The 23,667-nt window shown below is 46.5% G+C and overlaps 1 pseudogene; it reads right to left on the bottom strand.

Moving 5' to 3' along the window:
* Positions 1-18,012: 18,012 nt before the first annotated feature.
* LOC142204267 (uncharacterized) lies at positions 18,013-22,827 on the bottom strand (annotated as a pseudogene).
* Between the last annotated feature and the right edge of the window lie 840 nt (positions 22,828-23,667).

Here is a 23,667-nt window from a genome sequence, read left to right as displayed (position 1 = left end):
GATAGTCAAGCAGGCCTAGGGCAGGTGCACTGACTATCTGGAGCTTAAATTGGTAATGCATCCAAAGCCTCTGGTGTCAGACTGAATGGTTTAGAGGAAAGACAGTCATACAAGGGCTGCATGGTAAGAGATGCAGATCTGATCCATGGCTTACAGTATGACACCAGACCCAAAAAGGTACGTAACTGAGCATGGGAGGTTGGCACCTGCATTTCTCTTACCACTTTGGTCCGTTCATCTGAAAGGTGTTTGGTACTTTGGCTCAGACAATGTCCTAAGAACACCACCTTACAAAATTGCAGCTTGTCTTTTACTGGCCTTACAGCCGTTCTGGCAGAGGAAACACAGCAGGCTTATGGTCGCGGCTTCACATGTCTGTTTATCTGGGGCACAAAGAAGAAGATCGTCAACATATTGCAATAATACAACATCATCAGAGGGAGGGTCCCAGGCATTCATGATCAGTGTGAGACACCTTGTGAACTGATTTGGACTATTTTGTGCCCCCTGTGGCAGGACTGTCCAGGTGTATTGTTTACCTCTAAAAGTGAAGGCAAATAGGTATTGTCAATCGGGGTGTAGGGGCACACTGAAATAAGCATTACAGAGATCCACAACACTATAATATGTGGTCCCTGTAGGAACTGCAGACAGTAAAGTATGAGGGATGGGTACTACCGGGGTCTCTAGCAAGGTTACTTTGTTCAATTCTCTTAGGTCATGTACCATGCGGTACGTGTCTGGTTCGCCCTTTTTGCCCTTCTTTTTAACAGGGAACAGTTGTGTGTTGGCCACTGACGTACATTCTTTTAGGGCTTTAGCTTTCAGCAATTCTATTATAGTTGTGGCTATAGCATCTTCTTGGGCATATGTCAGGGGGTACTGTTTGATTCTAGGTGGCTGTGCTCCTGGTTTCAAGTTTACCATAACAGGAGAAACATCTAACTTGCCCAAATCCGTTTTACTTGTTGCCCACAGACTTTCCGGGACCTGAGACAATAACACACTTTCTTCCTCAGTGAGGGTGAATACTGAATGTGGAGTATTCACTGCTGCAGATACTAAACAAAGTATCTCATGATTGGTATGTGTGGTTTTTACATAAGCCTCACTGGAGGGGTGCAGCATGATGTTACAACCCAGTACTCCCATCACATCAGTACCTAGAATATTGTCTGAGGTTTCAGAGACAAGGAATCTAGTCAAAATCCTGCTCCCCTGAAAGGATGTTTCTATGGGCTTTGTCTGGTAAAACGGGGCAGGGGGACCTGATACTCCCCGAACCATCTGACTCTCACCAGACAAGGGTAAATCAAAATAAGTAACAATGTCTTTACTGACACAAGATTTAGTTGCCCCAGTGTCTATGAGGAACGGCACCTCCTTTCCATTAATCAGTACAGTTTGGAAAATTTGTATACCTCTTTCTGCTGAAGATAAGAGGGATACTGGGGCTGGAGGGCCTGTCCTTCATTGCGAGTTGTCCTGATCCTGATTAGGGGCAGGTTTTCTACAATTGTCCCTTCATTTTTGGCACCAACAATTCCTAGCCAGATGTCCCGATTTTCCACAATTAAAACACTTTTTAGTTTCACTCTGCCCTTGTTGAATATGGCGGGTACCCTGTCTGCCTTGATTACTTGGATTACCCGAATTTATAGTACCTGAATTGGTGTAATTTTTTTTACTGGAGCGGCTGCCTTTCTCTCAATATCATCTACAGCAAACCCAACAGCCTTGGCATACAAATCATCTGGGTTTGTGCGTCTCCAATCTGGGGTGCAGCCTTTGATCTTTTCGGCCAGATTTGGTCCGATTCCTTGCATAAATGCTTCAACAATCATGATGTTTTTTAAAGCATCAGGGGCCTGATCCCACCCAGAGTTTATTACCTTGGTGAGTAGTCTGCCATAATACGCTTCAATAGACTCTCCCTTTTCCCTTGTACAAGTAATTAAAGCAGTGCATCCGGTTTCTGCTTGTTTGTCACACCATAATTGTAATCTATCTAAGAACTCGTCCCCGCTCCCAGTGGTTTCTGTACTGCCAGGCTGATGTGTACTAAACTGGGCAGTAAGATTGATGGTTCCCATCAGTCCCTCGGTACAAATTGACCAACTTCCTCCAGATATTCTCCTAGGCTGGGGCAGAGGTGAGGGTGGTCTACCTGATGGTCGGGGTAGTCTATCCTTGAGGACACGTCCTGGTCACCATTCCTGAGCTTAATGGGGCTTTACTGTAGATCCACAAGGCACAACCATATCAGAACAGTTGGCATAGAGTCATCCATGAAAAGTTTTCTTCACAAATTTGCTACATTGAAAATTTATCAGAGCTATGAAGCTCATCATAGAAACCTGATTTACTCACATTTATATTTTTGTATTTTTGAGAATAGGCTAAAACACTGGAGACATTTAAGGTAAGAACATTAATGAGATCCCATAGTGATGGTCCTCAGGAGTCCCCGACCTGTCTGCTGTGTATATATACCGGTAGTCATCTCATGGCTTATAGTATATATCCACAGATACTGTCTGCACAATCTGAACACATGTGAAATATGCCTCTGTCATGGACATTGGACACCTCTGGAAATTTTTCTGAGAACAGAACTGAAATTAATTGCAGTGAAAATTATGAGGGAAATTCATTTTCATTGGAGTTGAGTTCTCTGCCGAAGTGCAAATTTCTCAGATGTAAGTACAGCGGGCGGGGGACGTCCGGGTGATATTCTTATGGCTCCTGTCCGTACACACAATACATTACATTCCATTGTCTTTATTGTTTTTTTTTTTTTTTTTTTTTTTCCCTCTTGACTTTATTTATTTTTGCCATTTTCTCATTCTTTGGCTTTTTGTTTTTCTCCAAATCACAGGATACTCTGGGTCTGACACTTTTTCAGGCATTGTATAATAATAATAATAATAATAATAATAATAATAATAATATTAATATTATAATAATAATAATCATCATCAAAATTTATTTATATAGCGCCATCATATTCCGCAGCGCTGTACAATTTGTAGGGTTCAAATACAGACAGACAGATACATTACAAAGAAAGTCATTTCACACAATGGGACTGAGGGCCCTGCTCACAAGAGCTTACAATCTGAGGTAGAGGGGGTGACACAAGAGGTAGCAGGGGCGGCATTGCTTATACAGGGGTCAGACACTTTTGTAATAGAGGTGACTGTCATTACACAAACATAAGACTTTATAAGCCGTCACCAGTCGTGTCCTGTAACATGTGGATGGAGCTTGGACATATAAAGTTATCCTGAAATGGCCTCATATCATGTGGGGAAATGTGGGAGCGGGGACAGAGGAGGGTTTACTTTAGGACATGTAATCGGCCTGTCTGATAAGATGTGTCTTTAGTTTGCGCTTGAAGCTGTACAAATTGGGAGTTAATCTGATTATCCGGGATAGAACATTCCAGAGAAGTGGTGCAGTTCGGAGAACACGGGTTGGTCGGTAGACAGAGATGAGGGAGGAAATGTAGGGAGGTGCAGCATTATGGAGAGCCTGATGGAGGCCTCGCTGTAGTGACCGGCACAGACCAGAGGCCTCGCTGTAGCGTCTAGCCTGATAGATGAGCCGCTGCATTCAGAATAGATTGTAGAGGGGAGAGTTTAGTGAGGGGAACACCGATTAGTAAGGAGTTACAGTAGTCAAGGCGAGAATGAATCAGAGAGACAGTAAGTGTCTTTAGTGTATCTCTGGTAAGGAAAGGGCGTATTCTGGAGATGTTTTTGAGGTGGAGGTGACATGAACGTGCGAGTGATTCAATATGAGGGGTGAAGGAAAGGTCTGCGTCAAACATGACCCCGAGGCAACGGGCCTGCTGCCTAGGAGTTATAGTAAGGCCTGAGACTGCAATGGATGTATCAGGGACAGATCTATTAGATGGTGGAAACAGTAGTAGTTCAGTCTTAGAGAGATTTAGTGTCAGATAGAAAGAGGACATGATATTAGAGACAGCAGAGAGACAGTCACTGGTGTTCTGTATGAGTGCAGGGGTGATGTCCCAGGAAGATGTGTATAATTGGGTGTCATCAGCATAAAGATGGTACCAGAAGCCAAATCTGGTGCTGGTTTGTCCAATGAAGGCTGTAGTGATCTTAATAGGAAAAGATTACAGCAAAATTATATATGCGCACCAACACTAAAAAATGGAAATAAAATGCAAAAAACTCCACACAATTTTATGTATTTTAATTTTTTTATTTATGGTATGGAAATTATGGGGACATACAGTACAGACCAAAAGTTTGGACACACTTTCTCATTCAAAGAGTTTTCTGTATTTTCATACAGAATTGAAGGAGTCCCCAGAGATGCTTAGCACTTGTTGGCCCTTTTTCCTTCACTCTGCGGTCCAGCTCACCTCAAACCATCTGGATTGGGTTCAGGTCTGGTGACTGTGGAGGCCAGGTCATCTGGTGTAGCCCCCGATCATTCTCCTTCTTGGTCAGATAGCCCTTACACAGCCTGGAGGTGTTTGGGGTCATTGTCCTGTTGAAAAATAAATGATGGTCCAACTAAAGGCAAACCGGATGGAATAGCATGCCGCTGCAAGATGCTGTGGTAGCCATGCTGGTTCAGTATGCCTTCAATTTTGAATAAATCCCCAACAGTGTCACAGGCAAAGCCCCCCCACACCATCATCACCATCACACATCCTCCTCCATGCTTCACGGTGGGAACCAGGCATGTAGAGTCCATCTGTTCACCAAAGACACGGTGGTTGGAACCAAAGATCTCAAATTTGGACTCATTAGGCCATAGCAGAGATTCCCACTGGTCTAATGTCCATTCCTTGTGGTCTCTTCTGCTTGTTGCCGGTCCTTAGCAATGGTTTTCTAGCAGCTATTTTACCATGAAGGCCAGCTGCTGCACAAAGTCTCCTCTTACCAGTTGTTGTAGAGATGTGTCTGCTGCTAGAACTCTGTGTGGCATTGACCTGCTCTCTAATTTGAGCTGCTGCGATTTCTGAGGCTGGTGACTTGGATGAACTTATCCTCCGCAGCAGAGGGGACTCTTGGTCTTCCTTTCCTCATGTCAGCCAGTTTCTTTGTAGCGCTTGATGGTTTTTGCCACTGCACTTGGGGACACTTTCAAAGTTTTCAGAATTTTTCGGACTGACTGACCTTCATTTCTTAAAGTAATGATGGCTACTTGTTTTTCTTTACTTAGCTGCTTTTTTCTTGCCATAATACAAATTCTAAGAGTCTATTCAGTAGGACTATCAGCTGTGTATCCACCTGACTTCTGCACAACACAACTAATGGTCCCAACCCCATTTATAAGGCAAGAAATCCCACTTATTACACCTGACAGGGCACACCTGTGAAGTGAAGACCATTTCAGGTGACTACCTCATAAAGCTCATCAAGAGAATGCCAAGAGTGTGCAAAGCAGGAATCAAAGCAGAAGGTGGCTACTTTGAGGAACCGAGAATATAAGACAGATTGTCAGTTGTGTCACAGTATATAATCCCACATGTGTTACTTCTGCGTTTTGATGCCTTCAGTGTGAATCTACAATTGTCATAGTCATGGAAATACAGAAAACTCTTTGAATGAAAAGGTGTGTCCAAACTTTTGATCTGTACTGTAAATTTAGTGTACAAGAAGCCCAAAGATGAGTTATCATGTTTGTGTAAACAATGTGCGTCATGTCCTGCCTTCCATGTGCCCATTGGCAGGGGGTCCAGTTGAACTCCATTAATTCTAAGAATATACCATTTTGTATATTGTATTACTGTTACTTGTATTTTATCTCAGTGCACATCTGAGCAGGTTTTGTTCTAATTTTTACTTTTCCTCTATTTTTTTTTTGTGCTTTAAATAAAGGAGAACAAATTGTTTTCATTCAGTTTTTCCTTTTAGGATTCCAAGTTAGAAAATATTTAAGAATGTTCCTGTTCTGTCTTCTCCTGGTGGTTTACTTTGGGACAATATGTGGGAACCTCCTGATCATCGCCCTGGTGTCCACCAGTAAGATCCTCCAGACTCCAATGTACTTCTTCATCTCACAACTCTCCATCAGTGACATCTTATTATCCACAGATATTGTCCCCAACACTTTCCGTATACTTCTGAATAACGGGGGAGCCATTACTTTTATTGGCTGTATGACTCAATATTATGTTTTCTCTTCCTCAGAAGTTTTTGAGTGTGTCCTCCTCTCAGTGATGTCTTATGACAGATATGTGGCCATCTGTAATCCCCTCCGTTACTCTTCTATCATGACCACTGTCCATTGTATGAAATTGGCCATTGCCTCGTGGCTCTTGGGCTTTTCCATTGGTTTGTTTGCAACAATAACAATATCACTGTTATCATTTTGTGGAACAAATATCATTGACCATTTTTTCTGTGATATTTTGCCTTTGTTAGATATTTCTTGTTCGGACATCTTCTTCTTGCAAGTAGTAGGCTTCCTACTAAGCATACCATTTGTTATCATACCAGTTATAATAATAATTTATTCTTATGCCAATATCACTGCTGTTATCTTAAGGATCCCATCCAGTACTGGTAGACAGAAAGCCTTCTCCACCTGTAGCTCCCACCTCATTGTGGTCTCCATATTCTACTGGACCCTCTTCAGTGTGTATGTTGTCCCACATAGAATGCAGACCTTGACCATTAGTAAGTTTGTATCCCTGCTATATACTGTACTTACCCCTATGGTTAACCCCATAATATATAGTTTTAGAAATAAAGACATTAATAAAGCTTCATATGAAATAATCCATAAATATAGAACATAACTGACATTTCTGAGAGCTTGTTCTTATCTACTGAAAATATCAAAATTGAGTAATTCCAGTTGACAAAATATTCTATGTTTACTAGTAGTGTTTAGTGGCCGTAGCCTCCTTTCTCTCCTCCCGCTTTCTCATTCTCAACATGGAAAAAACAGAGTTCATCATCTTCGTCCCACCCCATATGGCCCCTCTACAGGACTTATCTATCAAAGTTAACGGAACCACCCTTGCTCCTGTCCCACGGGTCCGATGTCTTGGGATAACCCTGTTTCCGACCTAACCTTTAAAAATCACACATTCAAACCCTCAACACTTCCTGCCGTCTCCAACATAAGAACATCCACCGAATCCACTCCTTTCTCACCCTTGAAATAACTAAGACACTAGTCCATGCCCTCGTAATCTCTCGCTTAGATTATTAACAACACCCTTCTCCATGGACTCCCAGTAAACACCCTCGCCCCCCTCCAGTCCACCCTAAACTGTGCTGCTTGCGTAATTCACCTCAACTCCTTGTTCTTCATTGGCGGTGCCCCTTTGTCAATCCCTTCACTGATTACTAGAGATGAGCGAACACTAAAATGTTCGAGGTTCGAAATTCGAATCGAACAGCCGCTCACTGTTCGTGTGTTCGAACGGGTTTCGAACCCCATTATAGTCTATGGGGAACAGATACTCGTTAAGGGGGAAACCCAAATCCGTGTCTGGAGGGTCACCAAGTCCACTATGACACCCCAGGAAATGATGCCAACACCTCTGGAATGACACTGGGACAGCAGGGGGAGCATGTCTGGGGGCATCTAACACACCAAAGACCCTCTATTACCCCAACATCACAGCCTAACAACTACACACTTTACACACTCAATACCACCTCTCTGACAGTAGGAAAACACCTTGAAACATGTGTATTTGGCACTTGCAGTGAGGAGAGCTTGTCACCAGCAGTGAATTTGGCCCTTGTAGTAAGTTGAGGTTGGCACCAACATTTGTTTTGAAAATCAGGGTGGATTGAGCCTCTAACCAGCAGAGTTTGGACCAATTCATGGTGGAGGGAGCCTCTAAAAACCCCAGTTTGGACCAATTCATGGTGGAGGGAGCCTCTAAACAGCCCAGTTTGGGCAAATTCATGGTGGAGGGAGCCTCTAACCAGCCCAGTTTGGGCAAATTCATGGTGGAGGGAGCCTCTAAAAACCCCCGTTTGGACCAATTCATGGTGGAGGGAACCTCTAAACAGCCCAGTTTGGGCAAATTCATGGTGGAGGGAGCCTCTAACCAGCCCAGTTTGGACCAATTCATGGTGGAGGGAGCCTCTAAAAACCCCAGTTTGGACCAATTCATGGTGGAGGGAGCCTCTAAAAACCCCAGTTTGGACCAATTCATGCTGGAGGGAGCCTCTAAACAGCCCAGTTTGGGCAAATTCATGGTGGAGGGAGCCTCTAAAAACCCCAGTTTGGACCAATTCATGGTGGAGGGAGCCTCTAAAAACCCCAATTTGGACCAATTCATGGTGGAGGGAGCCTCTAAACAGCCCAGTTTGGGCAAATTCATGGTGGAGGGAGCCTCTAAAAACCCCAGTTTGGACCAATTCATGGTGGAGGGAGCCTCTAAAAACCCCAGTTTGGACCAATTCATGCTGGAGGGAGCCTCTAAACAGCCCAGTTTGGGCAAATTCATGGTGCAGGGAGCCTCTAAAAACCCCAGTTTGGACCAATTCATGGTGGAGGGAGCCTCTAAAAACCCCAGTTTGGACCAATTCATGGTGGAGGGAGCCTCTAAAAACCCCAGTTTGGACCAATTCATGGTGGAGGGAGCCTCTAAAAACCCCAGTTTGGACCAATTCATGGTGGAGGGAGCCTCTAAAAAACCCAGTTTGGACCAATTCATGGTGGAGGGAGCCTCTAACCAGCCCAGTTTGGACCAATTCATGGTGGAGGGAGCCTCTAAACAGCCCAGTTTGGGCAAATTCATGGTGGAGGGAGACTCTAACCAGCCCAGTTTGGACCAATTCATGGTGGAGGGAGCCTCTAAAAACCCCAGTTTGGACCAATTCATGGTGGAGGGAGCCTCTAAAAACCCCAGTTTGGACCAATTCATGGTGGAGGGAGCCTCTAAAAACCCCAGTTTGGACCAATTCATGCTGGAGGGAGCCTCTAAACAGCCCAGTTTGGGCAAATTCATGGTGGAGGGAGCCTCTAAAAACCCCAGTTTGGACCAACTCATGGTGGAGGGAGCCTCTAAAAACCCCAATTTGGACCAATTCATGGTGGAGGGAGCCTCTAAACAGCCCAGTTTGGGCAAATTCATGGTGGAGGGAGCCTCTAAAAACCCCAGTTTGGACCAATTCATGGTGGAGGGAGCCTCTAAAAACCCCAGTTTGGACCAATTCATGGTGGAGGGAGCCTCTAAAAAACCCAGTTTGGACCAATTCATGGTGGAGGGAGCCTCTAACCAGCCCAGTTTGGACCAATTCATGGTGGAGGGAGCCTCTAAAAACCCCAGTTTGGACCAATTCATGGTGGAGGGAGCCTCTAACCAGCCCAGTTTGGACCAATTCATGGTGGAGGGAGCCTCTAACCAGCCCAGTTTGGGCAAATTCATGGTGGAGGGAGCCTCTAAAAAACCCAGTTTGGACCAATTCATGCTGGAGGGAGCCTCTAAACAGCCCAGTTTGGGCAAATTCATGGTGGAGGGAGCCTCTAAAAACCCCAGTTTGGACCAATTCATGGTGGAGGGAGCCTCTAAAAACCCCAATTTGGACCAATTCATGGTGGAGGGAGCCTCTAAACAGCCCAGTTTGGGCAAATTCATGGTGGAGGGAGCCTCTAAAAACCCCAGTTTGGACCAATTCATGGTGGAGGGAGCCTCTAAAAAACCCAGTTTGGACCAATTCATGGTGGAGGGAGCCTCTAACCAGCCCAGTTTGGGCAAATTCATGGTGGAGGGAGCCTCTAACCAGCCCAGTTTGGGCAAATTCATGGTGGAGGGAGCCTCTAAAAACCCCCGTTTGGACCAATTCATGGTGGAGGGAGCCTCTAAACAGCCCAGTTTGGGCAAATTCATGGTGGAGGGAGCCTCTAACCAGCCCAGTTTGGACCAATTCATTGTGGAGGGAGCCTCTAAAAACCCCAGTTTGGACCAATTCATGGTGGAGGGAGCCTCTAAAAACCCCAGTTTGGACCAATTCATGGTGGAGGGAGCCTCTAAAAACCCCAGTTTGGACCAATTCATGGTGGAGGGAGCCTCTAAACAGCCCAGTTTGGGCAAATTCATGGTGGAGGGAGACTCTAAAAAACCCAGTTTGGACCAATTCATGGTGGAGGGAGCCTCTAACCAGCCCAGTTTGGACCAATTCATGGTGGAGGGAGCCTCTAAAAACCCCAGTTTGGACCAATTCATGGTGGAGGGAGCCTCTAAAAAACCCAGTTTGGACCAATTCATGGTGGAGGGAGCCTCTAAACAGCCCAGTTTGGACCAATTCATGGTGGAGGGAGCCTCTAAACAGCCCAGTTTGGACCAATTCATGGTGGAGGGAGCCTCTAACCAGCCCAGTTTGGGCAAATTCATGGTGGAGGGAGCCTCTAAACAGCCAAGTTTGGACCAATTCATGGTGGAGGGAGCCTCTAAAAAACCCAGTTTGGACCAATTCATGGTGGAGGGAGCCTCTAAACAGCCCAGTTTGGGCAAATTCATGGTGGAGGGAGCCTCTAAAAACCCCAGTTTGGACCAATTCATGGTGGAGGGAGCCTCTAAAATCCCCAATTTGGACCAATTCATGGTGGAGGGAGCCTCTAAACAGCCCAGTTTGGGCAAATTCATGGTGGAGGGAGCCTCTAAAAACCCCAGTTTGGACCAATTCATGGTGGAGGGAGCCTCTAAAAAACCCAGTTTGGACCAATTCATGGTGGAGGGAGCCTCTAAACAGCCCAGTTTGGACCAATTCATGGTGGAGGGAGCCTCTAACCAGCCCAGTTTGGGCAAATTCATGGTGGAGGGAGCCTCTAACCAGCCCAGTTTGGGCAAATTCATGGTGGAGGGAGCCTCTAAAAACCCCCGTTTGGACCAATTCATGGTGGAGGGAGCCTCTAAACAGCCCAGTTTGGGCAAATTCATGGTGGAGGGAGCCTCTAACCAGCCCAGTTTGGACCAATTCATTGTGGAGGGAGCCTCTAAAAACCCCAGTTTGGACCAATTCATGGTGGAGGGAGCCTCTAAAAACCCCAGTTTGGACCAATTCATGGTGGAGGGAGCCTCTAAAAACCCCAATTTGGACCAATTCATGGTGGAGGGAGCCTCTAAAAACCCCAATTTGGACCAATTCATGGTGGAGGGAGCCTCTAAACAGCCCAGTTTGGGCAAATTCATGGTGGAGGGAGCCTCTAACCAGCCCAGTTTGGACCAATTCATTGTGGAGGGAGCCTCTAAAAACCCCAGTTTGGACCAATTCATGGTGGAGGGAGCCTCTAAAAACCCCAGTTTGGACCAATTCATGGTGGAGGGAGCCTCTAAAAACCCCAGTTTGGACCAATTCATGGTGGAGGGAGCCTCTAAAAACCCCAATTTGGACCAATTCATGGTGGAGGGAGCCTCTAAACAGCCCAGTTTGGGCAAATTCATGGTGGAGGGAGACTCTAAAAAACCCAGTTTGGACCAATTCATGGTGGAGGGAGCCTCTAACCAGCCCAGTTTGGACCAATTCATGGTGGAGGGAGCCTCTAAAAACCCCAGTTTGGACCAATTCATGGTGGAGGGAGCCTCTAAAAAACCCAGTTTGGACCAATTCATGGTGGAGGGAGCCTCTAACCAGCCCAGTTTGGGCAAATTCATGGTGGAGGGAGCCTCTAAACAGCCAAGTTTGGACCAATTCATGGTGGAGGGAGCCTCTAAAAAACCCAGTTTGGACCAATTCATGGTGGAGGGAGCCTCTAAACAGCCCAGTTTGGGCAAATTCATGGTGGAGGGAGCCTCTAAAAACCCCAGTTTGGACCAATTCATGGTGGAGGGAGCCTCTAAAATCCCCAGTTTGGACCAATTCATGCTGGAGGGAGCCTCTAAACAGCCCAGTTTGGGCAAATTCATGGTGGAGGGAGCCTCTAAAAACCCCAGTTTGGACCAATTCATGGTGGAGGGAGCCTCTAAAAACCCCAGTTTGGAACAATTCATGGTGGAGGGAGCCTCTAAAAACCCAGTTTGGACCAATTCATGGTGGAGGGAGCCTCTAAACAGCCCAGTTTGGGCAAATTCATGGTGGAGGGAGCCTCTAAAAACCCCAGTTTGGACCAATTCATGGTGGAGGGAGCCTCTAAAAACCCCAGTTTGGGCAAATTCATGGTGGAGGGAGCCTCTAAAAACCCCAATTTGGACCAATTCATGGTGGAGGGAGCCTCTAAACAGCCCAGTTTTGGCAACTTCATGGTGGAGGGAGCCTCTAAAAACCCCAGTTTGGACCAATTCATGGTGGAGGGAGCCTCTAAAAACCCCAGTTTGGACCAATTCATGGTGGAGGGAGCCTCTAACCAGCCCAGTTTGGGCAAATTCATGGTGGAGGGAGCCTCTAACCAGCAGAGTTGTGGGAAAGCAGGGTGGAGGGAGCCTCTAACCAGCAGAGTTGGTGGAAATCAGGGTGGAGGGAGCCTCTAACCAGCATAGTTGGGGGAAATCAGGGTGGAGGGAGCCTAGTATTAGCAGAATTGTGCAACGCTTATGGTGGATGAGTATGAGGATGCGGAGGAATTGGAGAGGTTGAGTACAGACATGGAGTTTCATGTTGGGGTGCTTTACACAGGTGGGCACAAAAATGAAGGCTCTATCCAGTGGTGGTTCATTTTTACAAAAGTGAGCCGGTCGGCACTCTCAGCTGACAGACGGGTGCGCTTGTCAGTGATGATGCCACCGGCTGCACTGAACACCCTCTCAGATGGGACGCTGGCGGCAGGACAGGACAGCACCTCCAAGGCATATAGGGCAAGTTCAAGCCACAGGTCCAACTTCGACACCCAATACGTGTAGGGCGCAGAGGGGTCGGAGAGGACAGGGCTGTGGTCGGAAAGGTATTCCCGCAACATGCGCCTATACTTCTCACGCCTGGTGACACTAGGACCCTCTGTGGCGGCACTTTGGCGAGGGGGTGCCATCAAGGTGTCCCAGACCTTAGACAGTGTGCCCCTCGTTTGTGTGGACCGGTGAGAACTTGGTCGCCTACTGGAGGAACTGTCCTCCCTGCCGCCAACGTCACATGCTGGAAACATCTCCATCATATTCTGCACCAATTGCCTGTGGCAAGCATTGATGCGATTGGCCCTCCCCTCTACCGGAATAAAAGACGAGATGTTGTTTTTATACCGGGGGTCAAGGATAGCAAAGATCCAGTACTGGTTGTCCTCCATGATTTTGACAATACGCTTGTCGGTTGTAAAGCACCCCAACATGAACTCAGCCATGTCTGCCACAGTGTTAGTTGGCATGACTCCTCTGGCCCCACCGGAAAGTTCAATCTCCATTTCCTCCTCATCCTCCATGTCTACCCATCCGCGCTGCAACAATGGGACGATTCGAAGTTGCCCGGAAGCCTCCTGTATCACCATCACATCATCGGACAACTCTTCTTCCTCCTCCTCCTCCGTTAAACGCGATGAAGCGGACAGATGTGTGGACCTACTCTCCAGCTGTGACGGATCGGATGCTATCCCTGACTCCTCTGTGTGATCTGAGTTATCCCTGATGTCAATCAGGGATTCTCTCAGAACACACAAGAGTGGGATTGTAAGGCTCACCATCGCATCCTCAGAGCTCACCCTCCTTGTGGACTCCTCAAACACCCGTAGGATGTCATAAAGGTCTCTCATCCATGGCCACTCATGGATGAGAAACTGAGGCAGCTGACTTTGTGGCACCCTAGGGTTTTGTAGCTGGTATTCCATCAAAGGTCTCTGCTGCTCAACCACTCTATTCAACATCTGAAACGTTGAGTTCCAGCGTGTGGGGACGTCGCACAAAAGCCGGTGTTGTGGCACATGCAGGTGTTGCTGGAGAGATTTTAAGCTAGCAGCGGCTACTGTCGACTTGCGAAAGTGGGCGCACATGCGCCGCACTTTCACCAGTAGCTCTGGAACATTGGGGTAGCTCTTTAGGAAACGTTGCACCACTAGGTTGAAGACGTGGGCCAGGCATGGAACATGTTGGAGTCCGGCAAGCTTCAGAGCTGCTACCAGGTTCCGGCAGTTATCACAAACGACCATGCCTGGGCCCAGGTGCAGCGGCTCAAACCATATTGCCGTCTCATCGAGGAGGGCATCCCTCACCTCGGAGGCAGTGTGCTGTCTGTCCCCCAAGCTGATCAGCTTCAGCACAGCCTGCTGACGTCTACCAACGCCAGTGCTGCAACGTTTCCAACTCGTAGCTGGGGTCAATCTAACAGCGGAGGAGGAGGCGGTGGCGGAGGAGGAGGCGGTAGAGGAGGAGGAGGAGGGGGGTGTTCTTCTCGTGTCCCTGCCAGGAATGTTAGGCGGGGAGACGAGGTACACCGGGCCAGTTTGGGAAGCAGTCCCAGCCTCAACTACATTCACCCAGTGTGCCGTCAGTGAAATGTAGCGTCCCTGTCCGCATGCACTTGTCCACGCGTCGGTGGTCAAGTGGACCTTTGTGCAAAGCGCGGAACTAAGGGCCCGCCTGATGTTGAGTGACACGTGCTGGTGCAAGGCGGGGACGGCACACCGGGAGAAGTAGTGACGGCTAGGGACGGCATAGCGAGGTGCCGCAGTTGCCATCAGGTCCAGGAAGGCGGGAGTTTCAACAAGCCGGAACGCCAACATCTCCTGGGCCAGCAGTTTAGCGATGTTGGCGTTCAAGGCTTGCGCATGTGGGTGGTTAGCAGTGTATTTCTGCCGCCGCTCCAATGTCTGAGAGATGGTGGGTTGTTGTAAAGAAGCTCCTGATGGTGCCTTTGATGGTGCAGGAGAAGGAGATAAGACAGGAACAGGGGAGGATGAGGGAGAAGTCAACAAAGTGGCGGAGGCAGATGAAGTGGTGTCCTGGCTCGTCCTCTGAAGTGCATCGCCAGCACAGTCAGCAGTGGCAGTGGCAGAGGCAGAGGCAGTGGCAGTGGCGTGAACGGCAGGTGGCCTTTGTCCTGCCGTTGCTGCCTGCCACTGATTCCAGTGCTTGGATTCCAAATGACGGCGCATTGAAGTGGTGGACAGGTTGCTCTTCTCAGAGCCCCTAATCAATTTCGAGAGGCAAATTGTGCAGACAACACTATATCTGTCCTCGACGCATTCCTTGAAAAAACTCCACACCTTCGAGAAACGTGCCCTCGAGGTGGGAGTTTTTCGGGGCTGGGTACGAACTGGAACATCTTGGGAGATTCCGGGTGTGGCCTGGCTTCGCCTAAGCTGCTGACCTCTGCCTCTAGCTACCCTTTTTGGTGCTGCACTTGCCTCAACATCCACACTACTTTCCCCGCTTGACATCCCCCCTGTCCAGGTCGGGTCAGTGTCCTCATCATCCACCACTTCCTCTTCCAACTCCTGTCTCATCTCCTCCTCCCGCACAATGCGCCGGTCAACTGGATGCCCTGACGGCAACTGCGTCACATCATCGTCGATGAGGGTGGGTTGCTGGTCATCCACCACCAAATCGAACGGAGATGGAGGAGACTCTAGTGTTTGAGCATCTGGACACAGATGCTCATCTGTTAGGTTCGTGGAATCGTGACGTGGAGAGGCAGGTTGAGGGACAATGAAAGGAGCGGAGAACAGCTCTGGGGAGCAGGGACAGTTGGGGTTATTGTTCTGTGAAGCTTGGGAATTTTGGGAGGAAGGAGGACAAGACTGTTGGGTAATAGGAGGAGAGGAGGCAGAGTCTGACTGGCTGCTGGACAATGTGCTGTAAGCGTTCTCTGACAGCCATTGCAAGACCTGTTCCTGGTTCTCGGGCCTACTAAGGTTTGTACCCTGCAGTTTAGTTAATGTGGCAAGCAACCCTGGCACTGTGGAGTGGCGCAATGCTTGCTGCCCCACAGGAGTAGGCACGGGACGCCCTGTGGCTTCACTGCTACCTTGCTCCCCAGAACCATTCTCCCGACCTCGCCCACGGCCTCGTCCACGTCCCTTTCCGGGAGCCTTGCGCATTTTGAATTCCCAGTTAGAAATTGGCACTATATACCAGTAGCAAAAATTGTGGGTGCACGTAACCCCAATATATTCTTTGAATTCCCAGTCAGACAATGGCACTATATACCAGTAGCAAGAAATGAGGGTATTTATAACCCCAATATATTCTTTGAATTACCAGTCAGAAACTGGCACTATATGGCAGTAGCAAGAAATGAGGGTATTTATAACCCCAATATATTCTTTGAATTCCCAGTCAGACAATGGCACTGTATACCAGTAGTAAAAATTGTGGGTGCACGTAACCCCAATATATTCTTTGAATTACCAGTCAGAAACTGGCACTATATGGCAGTAGCAAGAAATGAGGGTATTTGTAACCCCAATATATTCTTTGAATTCCCAGTCAGAAACTGGCACTGTATACCAGTAGTAAAAATTGTGGGTGCACGTAACCCCAATATATTCTTTGAATTCCCAGTCAGACAATGGCACTATATACCAGTAGCAAGAAATGAGGGTATTTATAACCCCAATATATTCTTTGAATTCCCAGTCAGAAACTGGCACTATATGGCAGTAGCAAGAAATGAGGGTATTTATAACCCCAATATATTCTTTGAATTCCCAGTCAGACAATGGCACTGTATACCAGTAGTAAAAATTGTGGGTGCACGTAACCCCAATATATTCTTTGAATTCCCAGTCAGAAACTGGCACTATATGGCAGTAGCAAGAAATGAGGGTATTTATAACCCCAATATATTCTTTGAATTCCCAGTCAGACAATGGCACTGTATACCAGTAGCAAGAAATGAGGGTATTTGTAACCCCAATATATTCTTTGAATTCCCAGTCAGAAACTGGCACTGTATACCAGTAGTAAAAATTGTGGGTGCACGTAACCCCAATATATTCTTTGAATTCCCAGTCAGACAATGGCACTATATGGCAGTAGCAAAAATAGTGGGTGTATATAGCCCCAATTCTATTGCTAGGGGACTTGCAGGGTATTTCTGGGGTGAAGGTGGGGGGGGGCACACCGTTGGAACGGGTATCGGGGGTATATATCGGGTATACGGGAATACACTGACAGTGTATTCCATTCAGGATCCTGGGAAAGCTGGGTTGCGGCGATTGAGCCCGTCAGTGCCACGTTACACTGACAAGCTTCTCCCTGGAATTTAGCTCTTATAAGAGCTGTTGGTTGTCTTCTCCTTCCTATCCTAGCCTGTCCCTGCCTACCCAGAATCTAAGCCCTAGCTAGCTGGACGGAAACCTCCGTCCTCGGTGAATTGCAAGCTCAGAATTACGCGAACCTGGGCGGCGCTGTTCTTTTAAATTAGAGGTCACATGTTTTCGGCAGCCAATGGGTTTTGCCTACTTTTCTCAACGTCACCGGTGTTAGGGCAAAGACCCCTTACGTATGCTGAAGTAGGTCTAATTTAAATATGCAAGCTTGGAGAAGTCACGGATACGCACACACAGTGTAGTGTATTAAGTGAGTTCTGATTTTAATGGTGCAAAAAGGTAGTTTAAATACAATACAGACAAAAGCAGGTTGGACTATTCTACTGACATGATTGGTTGAACATAAGCTGTGGCACATGACCATTGGATAAGGTTTGCATCTCATTATTATGTTCCAAACTGGGATGACCTTTCTCATGACATCTAGAAGAATCTAAGATGTTTATGTGTAAACCAACATCTTACACTAATTCTAGATGTATACATCGCAGCAAGAGAGATAATGATCACATGTTGTCTGACCATACTGGTTTTGGCCTAATGACCAACAGGTTACAGAACTGGTTTCTACACACCTTCAAAGATGCGATCCTTACTACAAACAGATAAGGATTTATAACCCATCCATTAACATTCCACACGCCTTATCCCCTAAAGGGGTCTCTTAGACTCTAAACAGACATTCTTATAAAGCTTATATGAGAAAAAGCTTACAAGATGGCTGACAGAATATAAGATGGAGGATGTGATCCTAACAATTCCCCCATTAAGACATTTATTATTTTCATATCAGATGAGTACATTCACTTAGTTCCCTAAATGCCAGCCCTGCTGGATTCCCCATCTGATATTTTTTTTTATAAATGTCTACCACTTATATCTATCTTTATCATAACATCTATTAAAGCATATTAAAATTAACTTGAAAAAACAATATATAAACAATATGACCATGGCACTTTGTACAATGATTTGTAATATCCCAGTTATCCATCCACCTATTCCCTTGAACCAATTAACAGGATTCAGAAAGGAAAAAGTGTCGGCCCACCAGCTATCTTCCTTTTTCCCCACCTCCTTCTCATATTCTTCCCTTAATTTGTATATATTCTCTAATTCTTGTTTTCCTTTGATATTACCTTCTGGATCGATATAATGGCAACAGCTAGGTCCCACCACCTGACACATCCCACCCTGGGCCGCAGTAACATAATCTAGTACCAGGGTGTGTTGGTTGGTGACTATGATCAGCTGGTTTTGTACTGCTATGGTGGTGTTAAGTACGCCTAATATACCCCATATTTGATCATCTAAGTAATCGGTGGCTTCTACTAGCTTATCCCAGGTTTGCGTTATCATTGGATAAACAAGGACTGTACTGACTATTTTGTTTCCTGTACTCATTTGGACCAGGTGGGGTCTACCACTTTTCCTAGGGGTGTTATCAGCTGCTCTCTTGTACAGAGTGTGCTTAGGTATGGCTTTTGCATTTAGTCTATCAACTATAAAGGTGGCAGGAGTAAGTCTTACTATTGTACATGTACCTTTCACCCCCACCGGTAACCACTTGTATGCATTGTTGCCACATGCCCAATACATCTGAGGAGGTAGAGCAAAGAAGGCTGAGTGTTGGGTAATAAGTTTGTGCACAAGGTCCACAAAGCTGGATACATTTTTCAGCATACACCAAGATGGTTGTTTACCCAGGGCCCCACAATATCCAAAATCTCGATTTCCACAAACAAAGTTGAGGTTCTTTTTCCTATAAAGTCTTTCTTCAATTGTCTCATTTACACATTCTATATTCCCGGGGATCTCCTTACATGTGTGATTATTCCCTTCTATGAATACATGAGCATGTTCCCAGGACGTGTTGTGTAATGTTCTTTCTATGACCCAAGGTGTCCAAAAATCCCCTCTCTTTTTCCCATCATCAGCAAAACTTATCTGTAGTCTGGTTTGGGGAATTTCTCCTAACCGATTAACAGTGGATTTCTTTTGGGTAACCCATCTATCTCCATTATACGTCACATATTGGATATTCTCATTATCCCCAGTAAGGTTACCTTGCCACCATGGGTAATCTGTCCATCCCACTATTGGTATCCCCACAGTAACATTTGCCCACAATTTCCACACTGATTCTTTTGTATTGTGGGTGTGATCCATACAACCAGACCAGTCGATCAGTTCTTCCATGGGGACAGGCACAGCTATGAACGGTAGACTAGAGGATGAGATGGGTGAGTGAGTGCATATCTAACAATTTTTGAGGGCCTTATTGAACCCTTCTACCATTATAAGATGATGTCTGACAAATTTATTGTCAACTTCTCTAGGTCCCTGAAGAGATTTCCAGGCTCCGCTGATTGTGAGTCCTTTTAGAAAGCATAAAACAAGTAATGTCCATCTCTTCATTCCTGCCGTGGTTCAGGAACCTTTTTACAATGGGAAGCGTGTATCCAGGTAGATTTTCCTTCCAATTTGACTGAAGTGACAGTTGTCAGCAGTATTTGGAAGGGACCATCATATCTGGGTTCAAGAGGCTTCCTGGTATGTCTTTTCACGACCACCCAATCACCAGGCTGCAAGCTGTGTGTTCCTGAAAGATCAGAAGGGTCTGGAATAGAAGAAAACACCTGCTCATGTGTTACTTTCAATCGTTGACACAAGTTCTGGACATAGCTGGCAGTGCTGTCATAATTGAGTTGTAAAGTCTGGGGAAAATATAACCCTAGTCTAGGCACACTTCCAAAAAGCACCTCAAATGGCGACAGACCTGTCTTTCTATTCGGAGTGGTCCTCACTGAGTATAATGCTAGAGATAGGCACTCTGGCCAGGGCCTTCCTGTCTCTGCCATGGCTTTCTGGATTTTTAACTTGAGTGTGCCATTCAGCCTTTCCACTTTGCCTGAACTTTGGGGATGGTAGGGTGTGTGGAAAGCTTGTTCAATCCCTAATGCAGACATTATTTCCTTCATTATCTCACCTGTAAAATGTGTACCTCTATCAGACTCTATCACCTCAGGTATCCCGAATCTACACACAAGCTCAGACATCAATTTCTTGGCAGTTACCTGTGCGGTTGCTCGGCTGACTGGATAGGCCTCCACCCAACCTGAGAACAAATCCACACAGACCAACACATTTTCGTACGTTCCAGATTTAGGCAATTGTATGTAATCTACTTGTAATCTTTGGAATGGATACAGGGATTTTGGTGTGCATTTGGTAGGTGTTTTAACTACCTGTCCTGGATTGTGTAGAGCACATATGTGACATGCTTTTACGTGATTCCCTGCAGCCCTTCCAAAACCTGGGGCAAACCATAATTTACCCACTAGTGACTCCATGGCATTTCGAGAGGCATGCACCTTACCGTGGGCCAAACCAGCCATTTGGGGGTATACTGCTGCGGGCAGACACAGTCTATCCCCCATTTTCCACATTCCTTCACATTCTCTGGCACCAGCCTTTGCCCATTTCTCAACTTCCTCACCAGTCACCTTAGCGTACAGCCCCTTGGGGTCTGCTAGGTCAATATCCATCTTGCTCACCTGGTTGAGACCCTTCCATGGCAGTAGTGCCGCTGCTTTTGCTGCTCGATCAGCCTTCTCATTTCCAATACTCTCAGGGTCTCTTCCCCTTGTGTGAGCTTTGACTTTCACAATTGCCAATTGCTTAGGGAGCAATATGGCTTCCATTAGCTGACTTACTAAGTTTCCATTCTTAATTGGCTTGCCCTGTGCCGTCAGGAAGTTCCTAGACCTCCATATTGGGCCATAATCATGTGCAATGCCATACGCATACCTGGAGTCAGTGTAAATGTTTGCTGTGCTATCCTTCGCTACTTTGCAGGCTTCTATAAGGGCTTTCAGTTCAGCCTCTTGTGCTGACGTGTGGTGGAAGGGCTTCTTGTACTATGGTGTCATGTGTAGTGACTACAGCATACCCCGTAACAAATTTGCCTTTTTCTGTTAAGTACCTAGAACCGTCCACAAACATTTCATAGTCAGGATTCTCCAATGGGGCATCAGTAACATGACTGAAGCCGACTGTCTCTTGAGACATCAGGTCAACACAGTCATGCTGATGTTGGCTGTCAAATAAGTCACCTTCTGAGAGGGAGTTTAAAAATATCTCATCCTCTATTCCCCCCTTTGAATCATGCACTCCTATTGGTAAAAGAGTTGCAGGATTCAGAGTTAAACAACGCTGAAATGAGATGTTGGAGGAGGATTGTAGAGCAAATTCCATTTTGCTCTGTCTCGCCAAAGAAAGATGACGTCTGTCTACCTGTGTGAGGATTGCATGGATGTCATGTGGTGTGTATACCACTAGGGGGTGGTCTAGGACAATGTCTGAGCTTTTCTCCAGCAGGGCCTGTACGGAGAGTACAACCCTTACACAAGAGGGCGTTCCCCTTGCGACAGCATCCAAACGTGCACTATAGTATGCCACGGGACGCTTTCTATCTCCATGTTGTTGTGTGAGAACTGCAGTAGCATGTCCCATCATCTCAGTGACATAGATTTGAAAGGGCTTCTGATAGTCAGGCAAGCCTAGGGCAGGTGCACTGACTATCTGGAGCTTAAGTTGATAAAATGCGTCCAAAGCCTCTGGTGTCAGACTGAATGGTTTAGATGAGAGACAGTCATACAAGGGCTGCATGGTCAGGGATGCGGATCTGATCCATGGCCTACAGTATGACACCAGACCCAAAAAGGTACGTAACTGAGCATGGGAGGTTGGCACCTGCATTTCCCTTACCACTTTGGTCCGTTCATCTGTAAGATGTTTGGTACCTTGGCTCAGACAATGTCCTAAGAACACCACCTTTTGCTTACAAAATTGCAGCTTGTCTTTACTGGCCTTACACCCGTTCTGGTAGAGGAAACACAGCAGGCTTATGGTCGCGGCTTCACATGTCTGTTTATCTGGGGCACAAAGAAGAAGATCGTCAACATATTGCAATAATACAACCTCATCAGAGGGAGGGTCCCAGGCATTCATGATCAGTGTGAGACACCTTGTGAACTGATTTGGACTATTTTGTGCCCCCTGTGGCAGGACTGTCCAAGTGTATTGTTTACCTCTAAAAGTGAAGGCAAATAGGTATTGGCAATCGGGGTGCAGGGGCACACTGAAATAAGCATTACAGAGATCCACGACACTATAATACGTGGTCCCTGTAGGAATTGCAGACAGTAAAGTATGAGGGTTGGGCACTACCGGCGTCTCTAGCAAGGTGACTTTGTTCAACTCTCTTAGGTCATGGACCATGCGGTAAGTATCTGGTTCACCCTTTTTGCCCTTCTTTTTAACAGGGAACAGTGGTGTGTTGGCCACTGATGTACATTCTTTTAGAGCCTTAGCTTTTAGCAATTCTACTATAGTTGTGGCTATAGCATCCTCTTGGGCGTGTGTCAGTGGGTACTGTTTGATTCTAGGTGGCTGGGCTCCTGGTTTCAAGTTCACCGTAACAGGAGGAACATCTAACTTGCCCAAATCTGTTTTACTTATTGCCCACAGACCTTCTGGAACCTTAGACAACAACACACTTTCTTCCTCAGTGAGGGTGAATACTGAATGTGGAGTATTCACTGCTGCAGATACTAAACAAAGTATCTCGTGATTGGTATGTGTGGTTTGTACATAAGCCTCACCGGAGGGGTGCAGCATGATGTTACAACCCAGTACTCCCATCACATCAGTACCTAGAATATTGTCTGAGGTTTCAGAGACAAGGAATCTAGTCAAAATCCTGCTCCCCTGAAAGGACGTTTCTATGGGCTTTGTCTGGTAAAACGGGGCAGGGGGACCTGATACTCCCTGAACCATCTGACTCTCACCAGACAAAGGTAAATCTAAATGAGTGACAATGTCTTTACTGACACAAGATTTAGTTGCCCCAGTGTCTATGAGGAACGGCACCTCCTTTCCATTAATCAGTACAGGTTGGAAAATTTGTATACCTCTTTCTGCTGAAGATAAGAGGGATACTGGGGCTGGAGAGCCTGACCTTCATTGTGAGTTGTCCTGACCCTCAGTAGGGGCAGGTTTTCTACAATTGTCCTTTCGTTTTTGGGACCAACAATCCCTGGCCAGATGTCCCGATTTTCCACAATTAAAACACTTTCTAGTTTCCCTCTTTCCTTGTTGCATATGGCAGGTGCCCTGTCGGCCTTGATTACTTGGATTTCCCGGGTTTATGGTACCAGAATTGGTGTAATTTTTTATTGGAGCGGCTGCCTTTCTTTCTCTCTCATCTACAGCAAACCCAACAGCCTTAGCATACAAGTCATCTGGGTTTGTGCGTCTCCAATCTGGGGTGCAGCCTCTGATCTTTTCGGCCATATTTGGTCCGATTCCTTGCATAAATGCTTCAGCAATCATGGTGTTTTTCAAAGCATTAGGGGCCTGGTCCCACCCAGAGTCTACTACCTTAGTGAGTAGTCTGCCATAATACGCTTCAATAGACTCTCCCTTTTCCCTTCTACAAGTAGTTAAAGCAGTGCGTCT

Source organism: Leptodactylus fuscus, chromosome 5, assembly GCF_031893055.1.
Source record: "Leptodactylus fuscus isolate aLepFus1 chromosome 5, aLepFus1.hap2, whole genome shotgun sequence".
Classification (NCBI taxonomy): domain Eukaryota; kingdom Metazoa; phylum Chordata; class Amphibia; order Anura; family Leptodactylidae; genus Leptodactylus; species Leptodactylus fuscus.
Note: the sequence above shows the minus strand (reverse complement) of the source record. Positions and strands in the feature narration are given on the sequence as shown.